Genomic DNA, 21,510 nt, shown 5'->3' on the forward strand with positions numbered 1-21,510 from the left:
TTTACCTTTCCAGCCAGAGGCTTCCTAAATGTTTCATAATCGCTCCACAGCTGGAATGCAGCTGCTGCTGGGTGGAGCAAACACAACTCCTTCTGGGTCAGCAGGGTGAGGGAGGGTAGGGAATCTTGGAAGATTGGGAAAGTCCTTCTTTCTGAAGCCAGCGCTCAGGAATGAGTGGGGCCTCTGGTGTGAAAACTTTCCAGATGGGGGAAGGAAGGGTAAGTTTTTGCCCTCTGAGTAGATTCCAAAAAATTGCTTTCGGGAGGCCAACTATTTTGAAATTGCCTTTAAAGCAAACAGCACAAATGTTTAAATTGACCTGGAAAACCCTTCCTTTTTCCTTTCCCTACAATCCAAGTCTGTTCCCTTGAACATTAATCAACAGGCATTTGCCCAAGCTTCTCTCCTCCTCCTACCTCTTTATTATTATTATTATTATTACTATTATTTTGGTTTGGAAAACTTTGGGAAGCTTTCCCAGGCTGGAGCTATAGAATGTTTCCAGGAAAACACATAAGGAGTGTCTGTGTTTTGAGTTTCTCTGGAGGGGACTGAACATGTTTTTTTTAGAGAGACTGAACAGGGGGCAGCCAGGTCTGTACAAGAGTCCCGGCAAGCAAAGGAGCAGACCATGGGGAAACATCTGCGAGCATCCAAAAGTGCTGCCGCAAAGGTGTGGTTTGGTTGGCCTGCCTGTTCTCGACTTCTTCGAGCCTCTCATTATCACAGTTGCCTCTGTGTCGGTCTGTGCTCGGAAGCAGCCCGGCTCCAGGAGATATGCTGAGAACTGCTGGGAGCCAGGCTTTGAACTTCCTTCTCAAGCTAGCAGCACTTGTAATTTCTGTCTAAAGAACGAACACTCAGAGATTTAGATGGAGAAGAGTGGGAGTCTACCCTCCCTGCAGGCAGGAGCCCCACCCAAGCGTGGAATGTAATAAGCAAAAGGTGTCCCGGGGCTTACTGAGGCTGCCAAGGTGGTGCCAACCCCTAACCCATGCCAGTGCAGTTCCACTCAGGCCCAGACACACACACACACACACACACACACACACACACACACACACGGCCTCATGCAGGCATGAGTCAGAGACATCCGTGCATAAAGCCAGAAAGCACATACATGAGGCCCAAGTGCAACGGGGACTCGCAGGACCCCTTGCTGATGGATGTGGTTCTCGAAAGCAAAAGCTGCTGGAGTATCCTAGAAATACACCCCACCCAGGCTGGTTCATGGGGAAAACGAGGCAAAAGTAGCTTCATAGGAAGGTTGTCCTGAGTCTGAGCAGAGCTGCCCCAGCTACTCTTCCAGTGGGAAGGTTCCTTTTCCCCTGGGTCAGTCCCCTGTGGCCATGAGGACCCAAAGACCTCAGGAGAGGAAAGAATAAGCAGAGGCTGGCAGTGCTGGAGACAAGAGGACATAGTTCCTGGCGCTCCCTTTGCCCTGTGAGTCTAAGGACCATTTACCAGTAATGCTGATCTGGTTCTTGCAGTAAAATTTCTTTCCTTTCCATCCATGGGAAACACTGATTCCAGAAGGCATCTCCTTCACAGCAGGTTGGGAGAGGTGCTTCACAGTCCAGGCTTTGGAATATTAATAGCAGTGATGATAGGCACGACTAACGTTCATCAGACACCCCTTCCGTGTCTGGCGTTGTGCTAAGTGTTTTGTTTTTTTTTAAGATTTTCTTTTTAAGATTTTATTTATTTATTCATAAGAGACAGAGATTGAGAGAGAGGCAGAGACACAGGCAGAGACAGAAGCAGGCTCCATTCAGGGAGCCCAACGTGGGACTCGATCCCGGGTCTACAGGATCAGGCCCTGGGCTGAAGGCAGCGCTAAACCGCTGAGCCACCGGGGCTGCCCGTGCTAAATGTTTTAATGCATTCTCTCTTCTAACCCACACCTCATGAAATGCGTTCAGTTATTATCCTCATTGTATAAGTGAAGAAACAGAAGCTCAGAGAGGTTAAGCAATTTGTCCCAGGACACACAGCTAGTAAGTGGTGGCCACAGTGGGAACTTAGGATTGCCTTACTCCAGAGTCCTTACCAGACCTGGGTTGTTGTTCTTCTTCTTCTTCTTCTTCTTCTTCTTCTTCTTCTTCTTCTTCTTCTTCTTTTTTTTAAGATTTTATTTATTTATTCATGAGAGACACCCGGGAGGAGGGGGGCAGAGACACAGGCAGAGGGAGAAGCAGGCTCCATGCAGGGAGCCCGACATGGGACTCCATCCCGGGTCTCCAGAATCATACTGGGCTGAAGGCGGAGCTAAACCGCTGAGCCACCTGGGCTGCCCCAGACCTAGGTTCGAACCCTGATCTACTGTGTGTGATTGTGTGACCTGAGCCAACCTCCAGGCTTCCTCATCAGTTTTCATAAATTAAACACATCAAATATTGGCAATTTTACATAATTTAGTTTAAACCTTCCTTACAAGGCTTAAATAAGAATTAAATAAGACAGAGATGCCTGAGAGGCTCAGCGGTTGAGTGTCTGCCTTTGGCTTAGGGTGTGATCCTGGGGTTTCAGGATTGAGTCCCGCATCAGGCTCCAGGTGTAGAGCCTGCTTCTCCCTCTGCCTGTCTCTCTCCCCCCTCCCCCGCCGTGTTGCTTATGAATAAATAAATAAAACCTTTAAAAAAAAGCATTAAATAAGACAATGCATATGGAGGACTCAGCAGAGCACCTAACATGTAGCAAGCACTTGATAGACACTAGCTTTTAATAATAATCTCAGAGTCGGTGTGTTTGTTCAGTATGGATACATTAGTCAGCTACTCATGGTCTTTGGGTCTTCTCAAACCCTTGCAGGATCTGCACAGCCCTATCCAGGCACATTGGCCCCAATTACAGTTGGATACAGTGCTGATACCGGGGAGGCGTCACTCCTTGTCAGTGACTTAACTTATTCTGGAATCCACATATCTGGAATCTGTGTCTCAGCCACTACATTGTCCACTCACAATCACCTGGACTCAGCAGGGGGTTCCAAATCTTCAAAATCATTCAAATTTGATCCCTTTATACTTTCCTGCTTCAAAATCTTTCAGGCGCCTAACAGAACCCAGGCAAACTCCTTAGCTTGGAAGGCAAGACTCCTGAGAAACTGCCTACAACCTTTTCAGCCTCTTCCTCCTCCTCATTAAGTCCCCCTTTGTTCCTTAAACCCAACAAGAACTTTCAAGCCCACACCTCTGCAGGGCTCTTTTCTCTGCCTAGAAGAAATGTTTGCCTCCTCTCTTCTGTGAGCAAACTTCTATGCATCTCTCAAAACCCTGCTCAGTTTTCCCCTTTCCTGTGACATTGGTCTCCAGCATTCCCAGGCTCTTTACTCCCATGGCAATCTGCTTATGTGACAGAGAGTTATACTTTTCCATATACTCCCTCACCAGAGAGTCTCTAAAGTTCGAGGCTAGGGCTTACCAGTCTGTCCCCAAAGTCAAAGTCTCTAGAAGGCCTTAGATAAATGCAGGTCAAATGAACATACCTGAATGTCACTTCTTATGACATAATTTTATTGACAATAAAATGGTATGTGGGTGTATGTGGATATTATTTACACACACCCCTCTTTGTTCCATCAAGAATTTGAGGTAGATGCGGGTATACCGATCTTTCTAACTCATAAGCACATATAGAAGAGTGCTTCGTACATTCTATAGTAGAAGGAGCCAGGGCTTTGGAGTCAAACAATCCTGGATTTAAGTCCTAACTTGGTAGTAAGTTAATGCCTCATCTTTCTTAGCCTCAGTTTTTCCACCCGTAAAATGGGGTGTGTGATAATTACCCATATGGCAGACATCTGATTAATGGTCACTCCTGCTTTTTTCCTTAGGGCTCTGAATTTTTCTCTCAGGAGTCCACCCACTCCTGAAGGTGCTTGCGGTGGAAGGGGGAAATCCTAATTAGTGTAAACTAATCTTGGTATGCCATTCCCCTTGCCAGTGATTAATGGTCTGATGGATCTGTCAATGAGATTCAATTCTGGTCAATGAGATGTGAGGAGGGATCTTTTGGTAGGGGGTGGGGAATGGAGAGTTGTTCTAGGACCTTCTTTTTTTTTAATTAAAAAATTTTTTAATTTATTCATGAGAAACACAGAAAGAGAGGCAGAGACATAGGCAGAGGGAAGAGAAGCAGGTTCCATGCAAGGAGCCGGATGCAGGGACTCAATCCCAGGAATCCAGGATCATGCCCTGAGCCAAAGGCAGATGCTCATCCGCTGAGCCACCCAGGCATCCCTCTAGGATATTCTTAAAACATGAGAGGAAATAATTGTCCTTTTGAGACTCTCTTTCTCTCTCTTTATTTTTTTTAAGATTTATTTATCTTAGGGCAGCCCCAATGGCTCAGCGGTTTAGCACTGCCTTCAGTCCAGGGTGTGGTCCTGGAGACCCGGGATCGAGTCCCATGTTGGGCTCCCTGCATGGAGCCTGCTTCTCCCTCTGCCTGTGTCTCTGCCTCTCTCTCTCTCTCTCTCTCTGTGTGTGTGTGTGTGTGTCTCTCATGAATAAATAATACATAAAATCTTTAAAAAAAAGATTTATTTATCTTAGAGAGAGAGACCATGAGCAAGAGGGGCAGAGGGAAAGGGAGAGAGCATCTCAAGCAGGCTCTGCACCAAGTATGAAGCCCAATGTGGGCTCAATCCCATGACCCCCAGATCACGACCCGGGCCAAAACCAAGAGTCAGATGCTCAATCGACTGAGCCACCCAGGCGCCCCACTAATTGTCCTTTTGTAGCCGGATGTTATGTCTGGAATGATGGCTGGAGCAATAGCAGCCATCTTGTGATGAAGATAAGTAGCCAAGCCAATATGCTAAAGCCAACACACTAATGGAAACATGGCAAGAACCTGGGTCGTGGCAGCACAGTTCAGCAGCTGGAGCCATCTACCTCTGGACTCGTCCCTGCGATCATCAGTTTCTTCATTGCTCAGTGAGATACCCCTGGCCCCATCCAATATTGTTGAGGTCACTGTTACTTGAAGCCAAGAGTGTCAGCTCCACAGGGTTGTCGTGATGACTAAATAAAATAAAGTTTGTAAGGCACCTAACGTTTATAAAGCGCCCAGCACATAGTAGGCTCTTAAAAAAAGATTAAAGACTTTCCTGCTGAGACCTTCTGAGGTGAAAGCATGAATGACTATGAGGAGCGGCCCCAGGAACTTGGCAGATGGTGATAAAGTTGAGAGCAGTTCAGAGGTGGGCGGGTGCTGGCATGACAGCGAAGATGGGGATGACGAGGAAATTCAAGCATTATGTTAGTAAGTGTCCTGATGGAACTTCTTGGGGCTGTGACAGTGGTTTCCCTTTGTACTGCTCAGGCCCTTTCTTACCCCGGTCGGAGTTAAACCAACCCCACACAGGCTTTTCCAATTGTGGGCGGCCACACTTGCACGATCCGGGGTGGTCCCTGTTACCCTGGGGCATGGAAGCCCTGCTACAGGATGAAGGCTAGAGTGTAATTTGTAGCTCCGGGAGGAGCCAAGATCTGGAAGCAGAACTAACGTACCCACACAACGGAAAGCACAGACTGCGTCTGACAAAGGCACACAGAGTCCATCGACCGTCCCTGCCCCCCCTCCCCTGTCAGCGTGCCCAGAGAAGCCTTGCAGACTTCTGCAGCCTCAGGAAGACAGGGGCCCGCCTGGCTTTGGGGCTGCTGACCAGGGTCACGGCCCTTTCGAACCTGGCTCCTGGAGGGCCCAGCCCGCTTGATGTCTGCCAGACCCAAGTCTGTTGGCTGTGTGGACAGCCCTGGCAGCAGGGGATGGGGCAGGGTTTGTGCAAGGACACTGTGGCCCCTGCAGGAGGGGTGCAGGGGAGGGCAAGCTGGGAGGGAACCAGAGGAGGCCGGGAGCAGAAACCACAGACCCCAGGCAGCCCTGGCCCCTTTGCAAAGACCATCTTCACCCCACAAGCCTGTTCCAGGCCTCCCTTCCTTCCGGCCACCTTCTGGCCACTTACTTCCTGCTTGCTTGCCCCTTCTCTGCTTCCCAGCACTGCCGTTCAATTCCATCCCCCAAATGTTTGTTGAGAATACTCTGTGTCAGATGCCATATTCCCGCGAACAACTGGGGTGGAGCGGCGTGGGGGGAAGTGAGGGAAATACATTAACAAGATTCGAGTAGAAAGGACCTTTAAGATTTTTATTTATTTATTTGAGATAGAGAGAGAGATCGTGTGAGAGAGAGAGAGAGAGCATTAGTGGGGAGGAGGGGGAGAAGCAGACCCCCTGCTAAGCAAGAAACCCCACATGGGACTGGATCCCATGACCTCTGGATCATGACCTGAGCCGAAGGCAGGTGCTTCACCTGAGCCACCCAGGTGCCCCTGTTTTTTGTTTTTTTCTTTTTTTCTTAAAGATTTTATTTATTTGAGAGAAAGAGAAAGCACAAGCAGGGGGAAGGGCAGAGAGAGAAGCAGATACGCCCCCACCCCAGCCAGCCTGCCCCTGAGCAGGGAGCCATGACCCCAGGACCCTGGGATCATGACCTTAGCCGAAGCCAGAAGCTTAACCGACTGAGCGACCCAGGCACCCCTCAAAGTGGTTTTCAAACCATATTCACCGCCTCAGACTCTTCCCCTCTGAAAGAACAAAGCAAAGAGTGCTGTAGCTGAATCTGGGCAGGGGCAGGGCCCTGTCCTCTGTGGCTAGAGGCAGGTCCTCCCTATGGACAGAATCTAAAAAGCACTGATCTAGACCAAAGGGGAAAACTGAGGCCCAGAGAAGTAAAGCGACCTCCCTGAGATGCACCGCAAGTCAGCAGTCCAGCCAGGCTCCAGGGCAGGTGTCTGAGCTCCTGGCCCAGTGCCCTGTCTTATAGCCTGCCCTACCCATCGGTACCTGTTTCAAACATCAGCGGCAGGGATGAGGCAAGTCAACCTGGCTTGGAAGGCACATGCTACAGGCTGAAGAGAGCAACTGGTTCCAGTGCAGGGAAGGAGAGCCTCTGGGGAAGTGGGGCAGGAGGCTGGGCCCTGAGCAGGGTGGGCAGGATTTGACATGGAGCATGGCTAGGATGTGATGGGAAGCTGGATGGTGGGAAGAGGGCATCTCCAGGCCCTGGAGAACACAGTCAGCTAAAGCCTGAAGAAAGCTTGGGAGCTCAGAGACCTGGGTTCCAGCCCTGGCTCTCTCGTTACCAGCCAGGTGACCTTGGGGCACTGGCCTTCCCTGTCTGGGTCTTCTTGCACATAGGTTGGCAGAGGGGTTAGGCTAGCTGGTCCCACTGTGACATGCGTGCTGTGACGCCTTCTCCTCTCCCTTAGGGCTGGCCCTCCCCCCACACACACACCAGCGTCACCACCCAGGACACGCCTCAATGTGTGCCAGGGGGCTGGGAATGACACCGGGAGGAAATGTCTCTTGGATCCCCCTTGAGAGCAGCCTAGGGCTGGCAGGCCTGCTCAGGGGGCCCACTCAGAACTTTGGGGAGCAAACCACAAGGAGACAACAGCCCCGGGCAGAACTGGAGCAAAAAAATATTTCTCTTCTGAGAAGTTTTCTTTCTAATCCAGCTCCCTTTGGAAGCCCAGGTCTTGGCCAGAGTCTCCCCTGCCCATGTCCACCACCTGGGAGCAGACAGGTAAGTGAGACCATGAGGGTAGGAGTCACAAGCTACTTACCAGCTCCAAACCTCAGGACTATCATTTTTTTTTTTAACAAGTTACTAATAGTTATCTTATTTATTTATTTATTTAAAATTTTAAATTTAAATTCAGTTTGCCAACATATAGTATAAGACCAGGTGCTCATCCCATCAAGTGCCTTCCTTTTTTTTTTTTTTAAGATTTTATTTATTTATTCATGAGAGACACACACACAGGGGGGCGGGGTGGGCAAAGACACAGGCAGCAGAGACACAGGCAGAGGGAGAAGCAGGCTCCATGCAGGGAACGCCATGCGGGACTCGATCCCGGGACTCCAGGATCACGCCCTGGGCCAAAGGCCGGTGCTAAACCTGCTGAGCCACCCAGGGATTCCCCCCATCAAGTGATGCCACTTGTTTAGTGCCCATCACCCAGTTACCCCATCCCCCAACCCACCTCCCCAGTATTATCATTTGTAAAATGAGGTAAAAGGAGTACCTTAGTCTTCTCATATATAAAATTGATTATTTCATGGGATGTCTGGGTGGCTCAGCGGTTAAGTGTCTGCCTTTGGCTCAGGGCGTGATCCTGGAGACCCGGAATCGAGTCCTACGTCAGTCTCCCCGCGTGGAGCCTGCTTCTCCCTCTGCCTGTGTCTCTGCCTCTCTCTCTGACTCTCATGAACAAATAAATAAAATCTTTTAAAAAATTGATCATTTGAGTAGTTTGTGTGATGAACTGGGGTAATGCTTGTTGAGTGCCTAGCGTGGTGCCTGGTGGAGGCACCACTCAGCAAATGTTAGTCCTGCACGTTGCCAGAGGGCTGCCTGCGAGGGAAGATCACACAGTTTGAAGGCTCTTGACTAGGAGCAGGCTGGTTCATCTAGGGCCCCAGTAAGGCTCACACCCTGCTCTCAATCACAGGAGGGGAGAATGTGCTAGGCGCCTGGGGAGGTTGTGGGATGCCCACTGGAAACAATGTGTGCACGCCCCCTGCTGGCCGGGAGCAAAGGCGCAGGCCTCTGGGCTCGGAGTTTGGGGCGGGGGGTGCAGGGGGATCCTTGTTAGTACAACCTGCGGCAGCCTGGTATATTGACCCTTATTCACAGAGCATGCTCCAGGTGTTACCAGCCAGACTTTCAGAGAGATGCAAAATGAATAGCAGAAAAACTAGGTTTTTGGAGCCGACTAAGTTTGGAGTCAACCAGGCATGGGTTCAAGCTTACCCCACCTGGCCTCCCCTTCCTCCCCCCACGCCCAGAAACCATCTGTAGTGGATACAGCAGTTGCAAAGTTCCTGGCCTCTTGGACTGGTAGTGTGTGGAGTGACCTTCAACAAGCCATATAATCCCTCTGAGCCTCAGTGTCCTCCTCTGTAACACAGAAGTCTTTTTCTTCTCCTTTTTTTTTTTTTTTTTTAAGATTCTGTTTATTCATGAGAGACACAGAGAGAAAGGCAGAGATATAGGCAGAGGGAGAAGCAGGCTCCCTGTGGGGAGCCTGATGAGAGACTAGAACCCAGGACCCTGGGATCACACCCTGAGCCCAAGGTAGACACTCAATCACTGAGTTACCCAGTTGCCCCTGCACAGAAGACTTCTTTACCCTTCCTTCCAAACCAGAGCGAGGAGATGCTGTCACTTGGAGGAGTTGAAAACAGTCATATCTTCTCTAGGGAAACCTCATGGCTTTGAACCTGGGCTGTCACTCATTTGGTTCATCGGGAAGGGACCCCGTCATGCTCCTGTGGCGTGCCAGGCTCCCCAGGTTCTCCCATCCAGCAAGTACCCTGGCAGAGCCAGGGCTCCCAGCCCTTCTGTTGGAGATTAATGGTGGAGCCCTAACCTCTCCTGTGAGGCCATCGGGATGGATGTAGCAGGATTGTGCAAACAGCAAACCTGACCACGCAAGTCCCCACACTGCACATTCCAGGCCACACCTGGTCATTCCTCCTTGAATTGCTTGGACTGCTTAGCTCACAGCGTCTGCCTGGTGTGGGCTATTTGCCCTACTGTCTGCCTGTTCTCTCCTAGACTATCAGGCAACTTCTGTCACTTGGTATGGCTGCCAGGGTTTGAGAAGGAGAGGAAAATATATTCTTAAGGATTTTTTTTTTTTTTAAGAGAGAGAGACCAGGGACAGGGGTAGGAGCAGAGGAGAGGGAGAGGGAGACTCTTAAGCAGGCTCCATGCCCAGTGCAGAGCTGGATGGGGCTTTGTCTCATGACCCTGAGATCATGACCTGAGCCCAAATCAAGAGTCTGTTGCTTAGCCAACTGAGCCATCTAGGTGCCCCCGTTTTCTCAATGAATTTTTACAAACAACTCTCATCACTACCACAATAAGCAATTTCCGCTCCCACTGGTCTTTACTACACACATGTACATGTGCACACACACACAAAGCAAAGGTGGACCCTGGAAACCCTCCGTTCTAGAGAGATGCTTTAACCTCTGTATTAACACAATCCAAATTGTGTTCAGTTCAGTTTATTTTTTGAGGATGTGCTTACATGCCTTTGCGTTTGTTCACATAACAACGTGTTATTGAGCTATTAATTGCAAGCTATTGGGACAATAGCAGTAAACGAAATAGACACAAATTCTTGCCCTCAGTGGAGTGTGTGTGTGTGGGGGGGGGGCATGGGATAGAACATAAATAAACAAGTGGCATAACCACGTTTGATGGTTATGTATGCTAGGGAGAAAGCCAAGGCAGATAGATGGGGGATTTTGTGTGCTCCAGGGTGGGGGGCAATTGTAAATGGCATGGTTGGGGAATGCTCTTAAGAAGGTGGCATGTAAGTAAAGATCTAAAGAAAGTGAAGGAGTAAAGCATGCAGTTACTTGGTAGAAGAGAGTCCCCAGCAGAGGGAAAAGGCCAGTGTAAAGGCGCTAGGGCAGGAGCACACCTATTGACAGAGAGGTTGTCCTGGAGACAGCAAGGGGGAGGGATGGGACATATGTCAGAGAGAGAATGGAAACGGGCAGGGGGTGTTAGGCTTCGAGGGCCATTGGAAGGACACCGGTGTTTACTCTGAGCGAGCTGGGAGCCATGTAGTGTTCTGAGCAGACGAGTGACATCATCTGTCCTGAATAGGCTCATTCTTTTTTTTTTTTTAAGATTTTATTTATTTATTTGACACACAGAGAGAGCACAACCAGGGGGAGCTGCAGGCAGAGGGAGAGGGAGAAGCAGACTTGCTGCTGAGGTCCTGGGATCATGGCAGACATTTAACTGACTGAGCCATCCAGGTGCCCCGAATAGGTTCATTCTGTAGGGGGTAAGGGTGGGAGGAGAGTAGGGGGACGAGGCTGTGAGAGGGATGTAGGCAAGGGGAATGGTGGCTGACGCCAGGGTGATGGTGACAAAGCTGTGAGAAGGGATCTGCTTCTGGAGGTCCTCTGAAGTTAGGGCAGTGAGTTTGATGAGAAATTATCCATTTTGATTAGTATAAATAATAAATAACCACTAATAAAATAAATGATCAGGGGTGCCTGTGTGGCTTAGTGGGTTAAACGGCTGCCTTCAGGTCAGGTCATGATCCCAGAGTCCTGGGATCGAGTCCTGCATTGGGCTCCCTGCTCAGTGGGGGTCCTGCTTCTCCCTCTCCCTGGTCCCTGCTCCTTCTCTCATTCTCTCTCTCTCTTTTTAGATTTTATTTATTTATTTATGAGAGACACAGAGAGAGAAAGAGAGGCAGAGACATAGGCAGAGAGAGAAACAGGATCCATGCAGGGAGCCCGATGCGCGACTTGATACCAGGATTCCGGGATCACGCCCTGGGCTGAAGGCAGGCGCTCAATCGCTGAGCCACCCAGGTGTCCATCTCTCTCAAATAAATAAATAAAATCTTTAAAAAACAATGATCAAGGGTCCCCTACACCCTCTTTCCAACCAATATAGTTAATTTCAGCCCTCTTCTGAAAGTTCAGAAATTGGCAGGACATGACAAAGCTCTATTTAGAGAAATGGGGTGGGGAGAGGTTAATCAGGGTAGGCTTCCCGGAAGAGGAGCTGGCCTCCCTGCTTTTTTTTTCAGTGTAAGAAGCCAAGGTTTAGCTCCTATCCCAAGTGGCCTGAGGTGACCTCCGAAAATGGTTCGCTACTCGCTGGACCCAGAAAACCCTACAAAATCATGCAAATCGAGAGGTTCAAATCTTTGTGTTCACTTTAAGAACACACATGAAGCTGCCCAGGCCATCAAGAGTATGCATATTCGAAAAGCAACCAAGTATCTGAAAGATGTCACTTTGAGAAGCAGTGTGTGCCATTCTGTCGCTACAATGGTGGAGTTGGTAGGTGTGCGCAGGCCAAAGAGTGGGGCTGGACAGAGTCAGTGGCCCAAGAAGAGTGCTGAATTTTTACTGCACATGCTTAAAAATGCAGAGAGTAATGCTGAACTTAAGGGTTTAGATGTAGATTCTCTGCTCATTGAGCACATCCAGGTGAACAAAGCCCCCAAGGTACGATGTAGAACTTACAGGGCTCATGGCCAGATTAACCCATACGTGAGCTCTCCCTGCTACATGATGATTCTTACTGAAAAAGAGCAGATTATTCCGAAACCAGAAGAGGAGATTGCACAGAAGAAAAAGATATCCCAGAAGAAGCTGAAGAAACAAAAACGTATGGCCCAGGAGTAAATTCTGCATAGAATAAATGCAAAAAAAAAAAAAAAAAAAAAAAAAGAAAGAAAAGAAAAGAAAGAAACCAAGGTTTAGTGATTTTTTAAAAATTTTTATTTATTTATGATAGTCACACACACACAGAGAGAGAGACAGAGACATAGGCAGAGGGAGAAGCAGGCTCCATGTACCGGGAGCCTGACGTGGGATTCGATCCCGGGTCTCCAGGATCGTGCCCTGGGCCAAAGGCAGGCGCCAAACCACTGCGCCACCCAGGGATCCCAAGGTTTAGTGATTTTAAATAACTTGTGTGAGGTCACAAAGCAAGAAACTGGCAGAGAAGGGCTTGTGTCCATGCTTGTCTTGGTCAGAAGCCACTGCTCTTAGCCAGGGGGCCACCCTAGTGACAAGCCATTCCCATTAGAGGAGAATTATGGCCATTCATGCAAGGACCTGGGATGATATGATCCACGTGGCCATCACTTAGGGTGGAGCCAGGAACGGGAAACCGTGGCACCACCTTGCTAACAGTCATACATTCTTGGTGTGAGCATGAGCTGTGTGCCGGGCCCAGGCCCCGTGCACAGCGGTTTGGATGCATGACATCACTTTACCGTCATGTTGCTCAGAACAGAAAACAGGCCCGGCAAGTTTACTGATCTCACCTGTGACTGTCTGAACTGAGACAAGAACCCAAGTGTTTCAGTAATCTATTGCTGTGTAACAATCAACTGGAAAAGTTAGTGGCTTACAACAACAATTTATTCTTTCTCATGATTTTGTGAGTCAGGAATTTGGGCAGGGCTCAGCTGGGTGGTTCTCGGCTGGTGAGTTACCTGGAGTCATTTGTTTGGCTGCGTTCAGCTGGCTGCTGGACTGGGAGGGAAGGGCCAGGAAGGCTTCATTCACACACCTGGCGCCTCAGCCCTCCTCCATGTGGCCTGTCCATGTGGCCAGCATGGTGGCTTCAGGGTAGCTGGATTTCTTACATAGCAGCTGGCTTCCAAAGGAATGAAAGCAGAAGCTGTCAGGCTTCCTAGGGGCTAGCACAGTGTTGCTTCTACCATGTTCTGCTGGTCAAAGCAAGTCATAGGGTCAGCCCAGATTCAGGAGGAGGGGAAACAGAGTTCTCCTCTTTTTTTTTTTTTTTTTTAAGATTTTATTCATTTATTCATGAGACACAAAGAGAGAGAGGTGGGGGGTGGGGGTGGGCAGAGACACAGGCAGAGGGGGAAGCAGGCTCCATGCAGGGAACCCAATGTGGGACTTGATCCCAGGACTCTAGGACCACGCCCTGGGCCGAAGGCAGGCACTAAACTGCTGAGCCACCCAGGGATGCCCTAGAGTTCTCCTCTTGAAGGGTATGGCAATACATACATACCAGAATGGAAGACATTTGTGGCCATGGTGAGAGAATGACTAACCTCCCCAGCCTCCTCACTGCCCTCCTCCCAGACCCTGAGTCTGACCCAGGACACTCTTATTTTGAGGGGCTCTGAGCCTGCTAGATCCCTGCCACAAGGCACATGTCCATGTTTTATCTTCCTGGGCCCTCTTGCCCAATGACACCTTCATGTTCTGTACCTAGATTCACAAGAATTTATTATATCTTGTTTTGCTGAGAACAGGAACCAAATTTTTCTACTTCCTAGGTAGGATCTCAGCACCTGAGTAAGCCTAAGCTTGTCTTTTGTTGTTGTTAAGATTTTTTAATTTATTATAGTGGAGGACAGAGGAAGAGGAAGAGTCTCAAGCAGATTCTGAGGGGAACCTGATGAGGGGCTTGATCCCACCACCCTGAGATCACAGCCTAAGCCCAAACCAAGAGTTGGACACTTAACTGACTCTGCCACCCAGGAGCTCCATTTTTTAAAATAAGCTGTATGGGGGATCCCTGGGTGGCTCAGCGGTTTAGCGCCTGCCTTTGGCCTGGGGTGCAATCCTGGAGTCCCAGGATCAAGTCCCACGTCGGGCTCCTGGCATGGGGCCTGCTTCTCCCTCCTCCTGTGTCTCTGCCTCTCTCTATCATAAATAAAATAAATAAATAAATAAATAAATAAATCTTAAAAAAAAAACATTTGTTTAAAAAAAAAAAAAAAAGCTGTATGCCCAACATGGGGCTTGAGCTCATGACCCCAAGATCAAGAGTTTCATGGTCTATGGACCAGCCTAAGTTTGTCTTATTCTCAGGATCCTATAAGAACCTAACATGTGACTCACAGTCAACCATCTGAACAAAACTGGGTCAGATTCACCTTTGCAGACCCAGCCACGGGGTCTTTCCCAGAAGAGCTTCATAAACTGGACTTTTTGGGCACCTGAGTTCATGTGGTTGGGCCTGGAGCCAAGGAAGAGAGCGTCTTACTTTGGGACCAGCGCTGTCATCACCTGGGAATGTGTTTGGGAAGGCGGGACACCCTACTCCCCGCACCAGAATTCACAATTTAACAAATGTCCAGGTGATTCCTATGCCGGTTGAGGTTTGAGAGGATTCAGGCATCAAGTAGTTCCCAAGGTAGAGAGAAGAGGGCAAATTGGGAAGACAGATGCCAGTTGAGCCCTCTGGAATTGAGCCCACTCATCATCAGAGTTTTCTGAAAGCTCCCCGGATGATTTCAATGTACTTCCAGGGTCAAGAGCCACTGGTTTAGACTCTTAGTTCTCGAAGTATGGTACATGGACCATCTGCATCCAAATCACTTGGGTACACTTAACCAATCTGCAATTCCTGTGTTCCACACCAAGTCTTGGAGTCTAAATCACCAGGGGGTGGAGCCCAGAAATCCTCATTTTTAACTATCTCTCTAGGTGATGTGAAGGCACACTGAGGTTTGAGAGCATTGGTTTAGGGCCACGAATAAGGGAAGACAACAGCAATGAGGTTTGCGAATGCTACAAATAACAATGTGCAAAAGTTGGAAACTACAGACGAGCAAGAGCAGGAAAGAACAACTCTCCACGCTCCTACTGCCTGCAGACAACTGGAGGCCCCCTCGGCACCCACTCCGGAGACAGGAAGGAGCCCCCCCACCCTCCTCCTGAGAAGCTGCCCCGTGGCCGCACAGTCGGCTGTGATTCGGGTTCTGTTCTGCTGGCAGGGTGGAGCCTGTCATCTGGCCCGGACAGAATTATTGCCTCAAATTACATGGTTGATTATCAATTACTTGTGTCCGTGTGAGAGCATGTGTGCGTGTGTGCATAAGTGTCTTTGCAAGTCATTAAGGGTCGTAATTCTGGATTATCGTTGATTAACGAGAGGGAGGCCTGGTACCTCCAGCAGCCGGGATGGCAGCCCCGCAATTATGTCCCAGCTGATCAGTAATTGGCGCATCGCAAGATGATTTCTCTCTCTCTGCTGCCTCCTCCCAGCCTCTCCTGCCGGCTCCGCAATTAGCACCATTGCTCATTCCCTTCCAGCCTGGGCTGAGTTCACGGGCCTGCTTTCTGGCAAGCGGCTGCGGGCCTGCTGCTGGTGGAGGGGGCGGCGGAGGCACAGTGGTGGGGGCGTGGAGCTGGCAAGGGCTCTCGCTTGCTGAGAACTGCTGCGCCCCTCTTATCATCATTCTGCCCAGGGAGCCCAGGGGCCGGCCTCTACCTCCTCGCCCCCACCCCTAACCGCCTGGCTGGGGAGCTGAGGCTCAGGGAAGGAGAGGGGCGACTTAGAAAAAAACAACCAACCAACCCTGGGTAGCTCAGTGGGTTGAGCATCCATCCAACTCTTGCTTTCCGCTCAGGTCAGGACCTCAGGGTCCTGAGATCAAGCCCCACGTCATGCTCCGTGCTCAGCGGGGAGTCTGCTTGAGAATTTCTTGCCCTCTCTCTCTGCTGCTCACCCTCTCTGTCAAATAAATATATAAAATCTTTTTTAAATGTTTATGTTATTTTTTTAAGGATTTTATTTATTTATTCATGAGAGACAGAGAGGCAGAGACATAGGCAGAGGGAGGAGAAGCAGACTCCACGCAGGCAACCTGATGTGGAACTCCATCCTGGGACTCCGGGATCATGTCCTAAGCCAAAGGCAGGCACTCAACCACTGAGCCACCCAGGCATCCCTAAAATCTTTTTTATTGTGATATTTATTTATTTTTAAAAATAAATTTTATTCATTTGTTCATGAGAGACACACAGAGAGAGAGGCAGAGACACAGGCAGAGGGAGAAGCAGGCTCCATGCAGAGAGCCTGATGTGGGACTCGATCCTGGGTCTCCAGGATCACGCCCTGGGCTGAAGGGAGGCGCTAAACCGCTGGGCCACCTGGGCGTCCCTGTGATATTTATTTTAAAAAACAAAGGGTATTTTTATTTTTTTAAGTTCTTTTTTTAACATTTAAAAAAATTTAAATTCAATTTGCCAACATACAGTATAACATCCAGTGCTCATCCCATCAAGTGCCCCTCCTTAGTGGCCGCCACCCAGTTACCCCATCTCCCCACCCACTTCCCTAAGTATATAAAATCTTAAAAAAAAAATCCAAACCCAATAACTCAGAATCGTAATGGCAACTTGACTCCAACCACACAGAGCCAAGGCAAGATCAAAGACATACCTCCTATCATCACTCCCATCCTTTGGGAAGCTGTAAGGTGGCCCTCGGGTGTCTCAGTTTTTATCCTGCAGAAATTGCAAATAGATGCTCCAGCTCCTGGGTGGGAGGAAGGGCGCTGAGGAAATGCGTGGTGTTAATTCAAGGCAGCAGCATCACCTGCCTGAATTATGGGACCTTTCTAATGTCCTGTTGCATATTCTGCAAGACCCCTTCCTCCACCCCAGGGAACTCTCCAGTTCCTCAGGATAAAGTCCAAGTCCCCAGTCTTCACCCCACCTGCCCCTTCTGCCCCAGTGCAGACCCCTCAGCTCCCTCCCATCGCCTGCCCTTTGCCCAGCCTGGCCCCTCTCCCCGGGCCCCCTCTCCGTCTTCCTCTCTTCTTCCACCTGGGCACACACCTGCGGGGCGGCAGTGACATGGCTCACATTTGGGCTCCATTCCTGAGAAAGGGGCTCTGCCCTCCCCAGGGACTGGCAGTCAGAGAAGCAGAAACTTTAAGGACCGCTTTACAGGGGTTTGAGAGGATGGGGAAGGCGGGGCTGTTCGGGAAACCTTGCACATAAAAGACTCTGCAGAGCCACCAGGCAGTTTGTTTCGGAGCCTTGCAGCTGTCTTGGCCATTTTCATTTTTATCTACTTAGGGTGGTCAGCAGGTCATGGCAAGCGGGAGACGTGATGCTAATGACTCCAGCTCCACGTGGCGACCATTCAGGAAAAAGCTGCAATGTTCTCTCTGCCACATTAATCAGAGAAACACATCAAGAGCTGTTGCATGGAGACAGCTTTCCTCCGGGTACCTGCCCTGCATGCTAATCACCACCCCTCCTGGCGGTGAGTCAGCTCCGTGCCAGGCGGGTGGTGAGGGAAGGCCAGGGACGCCAGCTCCATGCTGTGGGGAGCAGCCAGAGGGGTGGGAGCCAGGCCGCACCCCAAACACACTGCCTAGGACCATCTTTGAGGCCCCGGGCAGGTGGGGATAGCAAATCCTGGGAGGGTCGATCCAAATGTAAACCCTGCGCTTCTTCCTTGGGTCTCGTTATTAGCCCTGTCTACTAGAGAGAATTTTCCAGAAGCTGAGCCTGAGACCCTGAGAATTCTCCAGGGTTAAAGCAAGAGGGAGCTCACTGCTAGGCACTTTGATAACAACAAGACATGACTTCTGGTGGTGCTTAACGTGGGGCAGACTCACCTGTAAGCATGCTCCATGTATGACTCATTTAATCCTCTTGCAGCCCTACAAAATGAGTATTGTTATTATTCCCACCATGCAGATAAACAAGGTGACGCACAGAGAGGTAAGTAACCAACCCAAGGCCACACAGCTAGTAACAACTGACTGGTTTTGAACCCCTGCAGCTATGGCACAAACCCCTCCCCACCACCACCTCTCACTGCGCTGCTGGAGCTCAGAGTCACCTGAGCCCATAGTGCCTTTTGCACATATTCATTCGTTCACTCATACAGTTCCTGTTTGCAGAGCACCTAGCAGGTACAAGGCACTGTACCAGGCACAGGGGAGACAATGAGAAACAAATCAGTCACAGCCTTCAGAGGCATCAATGTAATACTTCCACAAATTCATAGTAATTGCAAAATGTGATAAGAGTCATGAGAAGTACCAGGTTCCATGGAAGCGTATAATGGGAGGCCCTTTCACACATGAGAGGCCTCATCAGGTCTCCCAGGTTTTCAGATCCCTCTTTCCATCATTCTGTCCACAAATACATATCAATCGTTTGTTCGGGCACAGTGCATCAGGACACGGTGGTGCGCAGGACAGATAGTCTCATCCTCAGAGGCAGCCTGGTGGGGAAGATAGATAAATACAAATGTTCCAGAAAAGGAATTAGGGCTGGCTATGAGGGTTCTGAGTGTTATTACCTTTTTTTTTTTTTAAGAAACACTTAATTTCTTTAAGGAATCTCTTGCAGGGAAAAAGAAACAAGGAGAAAACGCAGTCTGCTAAAGATGTTCACGTTGGCTTTGCCCACAGCTGCTACCAAGCAGGACCTGCCGGTGGTTGAGCTTGTCAGTGTGCCAGGCCCTTCGCATCTCTCTGAGGATGGGCTGGTCCACTTCCTCCTCCTCCCCCAGCTGCCCCACCTTTCCTTGAGGGCTCTTCCACAAGATGACCTGGAATTGCTGCATCTGCCTATAGAAAAGACACCCCCTGCCTTCCCTCCCGGTGTGGAGTCCTGCAAACCTGACAATGAGCTATGGGAGGCCACAGGCTTTGGAGCAAGCAAGCAAAAAGAGAGGTTTTTGTGTTTTTTTTTTAAGATTTTTTTTAAGATTTTATGTCTTTATTTGAGAGAAAGGGAGCACGAGCAGGAAGAGGCACAGAGGGAGAAGCAGACTCCCCGCTGAACAGGGAGTTCAGGCTCAATGCGGCCCTCGATCCCAGGACCCCGAGATCATGACCTGAGCCGAAGGCAGACACTTAACCGAGTGAGCCACCCAGGTGCCCCCAAAAGAACGTTTTAAAACATGTCTCTGTTATTTCCCTCCTTGGCCTCCATCAGCTCCCCACCTGGCACATGAACTTGTTCTTCCCTTATATGGTTCTGAGAAAAGCACCATATGGCAGTTCATCAGGCCCACGGGCTGGTTTCCATCCAGCCCACTCTGATTTCCTCCCAGGCTTGGGTCTGCAGAATGACCCACCCTTCATGAGGCCTGTGTAGGAAGAGACAGTACCAGTGAAGACATACAGAGCTCGGACCACCGGCCAGGAGTTGTTCTTGTTACTCACGTGTGGTGATGCTATCATCATTTCTCTTTCACAGGTGAAGACTGCGGACATGTGGATGTGTTCAGAGACATCCTCTAGGTCACATGGCTAGTGATGGCAGAGCTGGGATCTGAGCTGTACTAACCATCAGATTTTGCTGATTTGCTATCACGGAAAACCCAATCTTAGCTACACGGTGTTGGTAGGAAGGAAGCAGAGTTTGGAAGAAGGGGCCCTGCCCATGTGGCCAGGAGAAGGGTTGCCAGAGGGAAGGCGGATAAATCCATAGGGCCGGACAAAGCCTGACTGACCCCACCTCCAGCAGAGCAGAGTCTGAGCTCAATAAGGGAAGTCAGCACAAGCCAGGGAAAGCCAGGAGGATCCCTGCAAGCACCCCCCTTGAAGAGCTGGCGAGGTTGCTGCAGGAAGCTGCAGGGAGCCCCTGGAGACTGGTTTCCCCTTTGGGCTCCTTGCTGGGGTCCATACCACTGGCTCCCTCCATCACCTCTTTCTCTGCTCTCTAGGAGAGAGGGACAATGGCACCCTCCCTGAAGCCTGCCGAGCTGCGAGGCTGTGCTGGGGTGTGGTGGGAGCACAGGGATCTGTGCAAGGATCTCAGCTCCGTGTTTGCTCTTCAGCTGCGTGGCCAAGTGATGCCCACCTCCATGCCCTTGAGCCTCACCTACAGGGTGGCAGTGGCGAAGAGGTGTGAATGAGCTAAGTGTCAAGAACCTAGGTAGGCTCCTGGCGCAGAAGAGGTGTGGGATCCATGTGTCCTGCCCTCATTCCCTGTTCTTCCTTCAAGAACAGGAAGGAGGAAGCAGAGGCCCCCTGGCAATTGGGGCTGGGCCTGCGGCAGGTCTGGCAGACACACGGGCCTGGGCTGGCACGTCCCCCCTAGAAAAAGGAGTTTTCTTTGACATGGCTCCACCCTTTGTATGCCTCAGCCTTGGTGGGCTCCTTCCCACGCGTCTCCCCTGCTGCAAGCCCGCAGAGGAAGGGCTTTGCCCCACTACGGGCTGTCTCTGCAGTGTGTGCTGGGGGACATGACCCCCACATGCAGGACTCGGGTCAGAAGTCCGGGATGGGGATCCCTGGGTGGCGTAGCGGGGGATCCCTGGGTGGCGCAGCGGTTTGGCGCCTGCCTTTGGCCCAGGGCGCGATCCTGGAGACCCGGGATCGAATCCCATATCAGGCTCCCGGTGCATGGAGCCTGCTTCTCCCTCTGCCTGTGTCTCTGCCTCTCTCTCTCTCTCTGTGTGTCTGTCATGAATAATTAGATAAAATCTTAAAAAAAAAAAAAAAAAGAAGAAGTCTAGGATAGATGTCGGGCTCCTGTTGGTCCTCTCCAGTGTTCCAGGGGCCTTTGGATTAGAGTCCAAGCAACATCGGCTCTCCTACCCAGGACTTCCCCTTGGAGAGGAAAAGCTAAGGGACCTGGGAGGAGCTCACTATCCCAAGGAGAATGGCAAGAAATGGGAATTTGGTGGAGGCTGTGGTCAGGCGAGAAGCATACAGAAAAGGAGGGCACTTTTCTTTACACTATTTTTTTTCCTCTCCATTAAAAAAAAAAAAAAAAGTGCACGCAGAGGTATAGAGAGGAAAAAGCAAAATATTTCTTTTAGGGGCACCTGGGTGGCTCAGTGGTTGAGCATCTGCCTTTGGCTCAGGTCGTGATCCCAGGGTCCTGGGGCCCAGTCCTATATCAGGCTCCCTGCAGGGAGTGTGCTTCTCCCTCTGCCTATGTCTCTGCCTCTCTCTGTGTGTCTCTCATGAATAAACAAATAAAATCTTAAAAAAAAAAAAGTGTCTTCAGCTCAGGTCATGGTCCTGGGGTCCTGGGATAGAGCCCTGCATAGGGCTCCCTGCTCAGCGAGGAGCCTGCTTCTCCCTCTCCCTCTGCAGCTCTCCCTGTTTGTGCTCTCTCACTTTCTCTGTCAAAGAAAATCTTTGAAAAAAAAAAAAGAAAGAAAGAAAAGAAGAGTTCCTTTTATTTCCATCTCTCA

At 50.0% G+C, this 21,510-nt stretch overlaps 1 long non-coding RNA gene across 3 annotated transcripts; it reads left to right on the forward strand.

Moving 5' to 3' along the window:
- The first annotated feature begins 100 nt into the window (after window positions 1-100).
- LOC112657627 (uncharacterized) lies at window positions 101-20,755 on the forward strand. 3 transcript variants are annotated; one of them, XR_004818256.2, is made up of 4 exons: window positions 101-218; window positions 7,526-7,593; window positions 17,415-17,604; window positions 18,006-20,755. It is a non-coding gene; the product is annotated as an uncharacterized LOC112657627 (long non-coding RNA). The 3 variants fall into 3 exon arrangements; XR_003135181.3 differs by having other exon boundaries at window positions 17,415-20,755; XR_004818258.1 differs by lacking the exons at window positions 17,415-17,604; window positions 18,006-20,755 and adding an exon at window positions 15,033-15,399.
- Window positions 20,756-21,510: the final 755 nt, after the last annotated feature.

The sequence above is a fragment of the Canis lupus genome, chromosome 8 (genome assembly GCF_003254725.2).
Source record: "Canis lupus dingo isolate Sandy chromosome 8, ASM325472v2, whole genome shotgun sequence".
Lineage (NCBI taxonomy): Eukaryota > Metazoa > Chordata > Mammalia > Carnivora > Canidae > Canis > Canis lupus.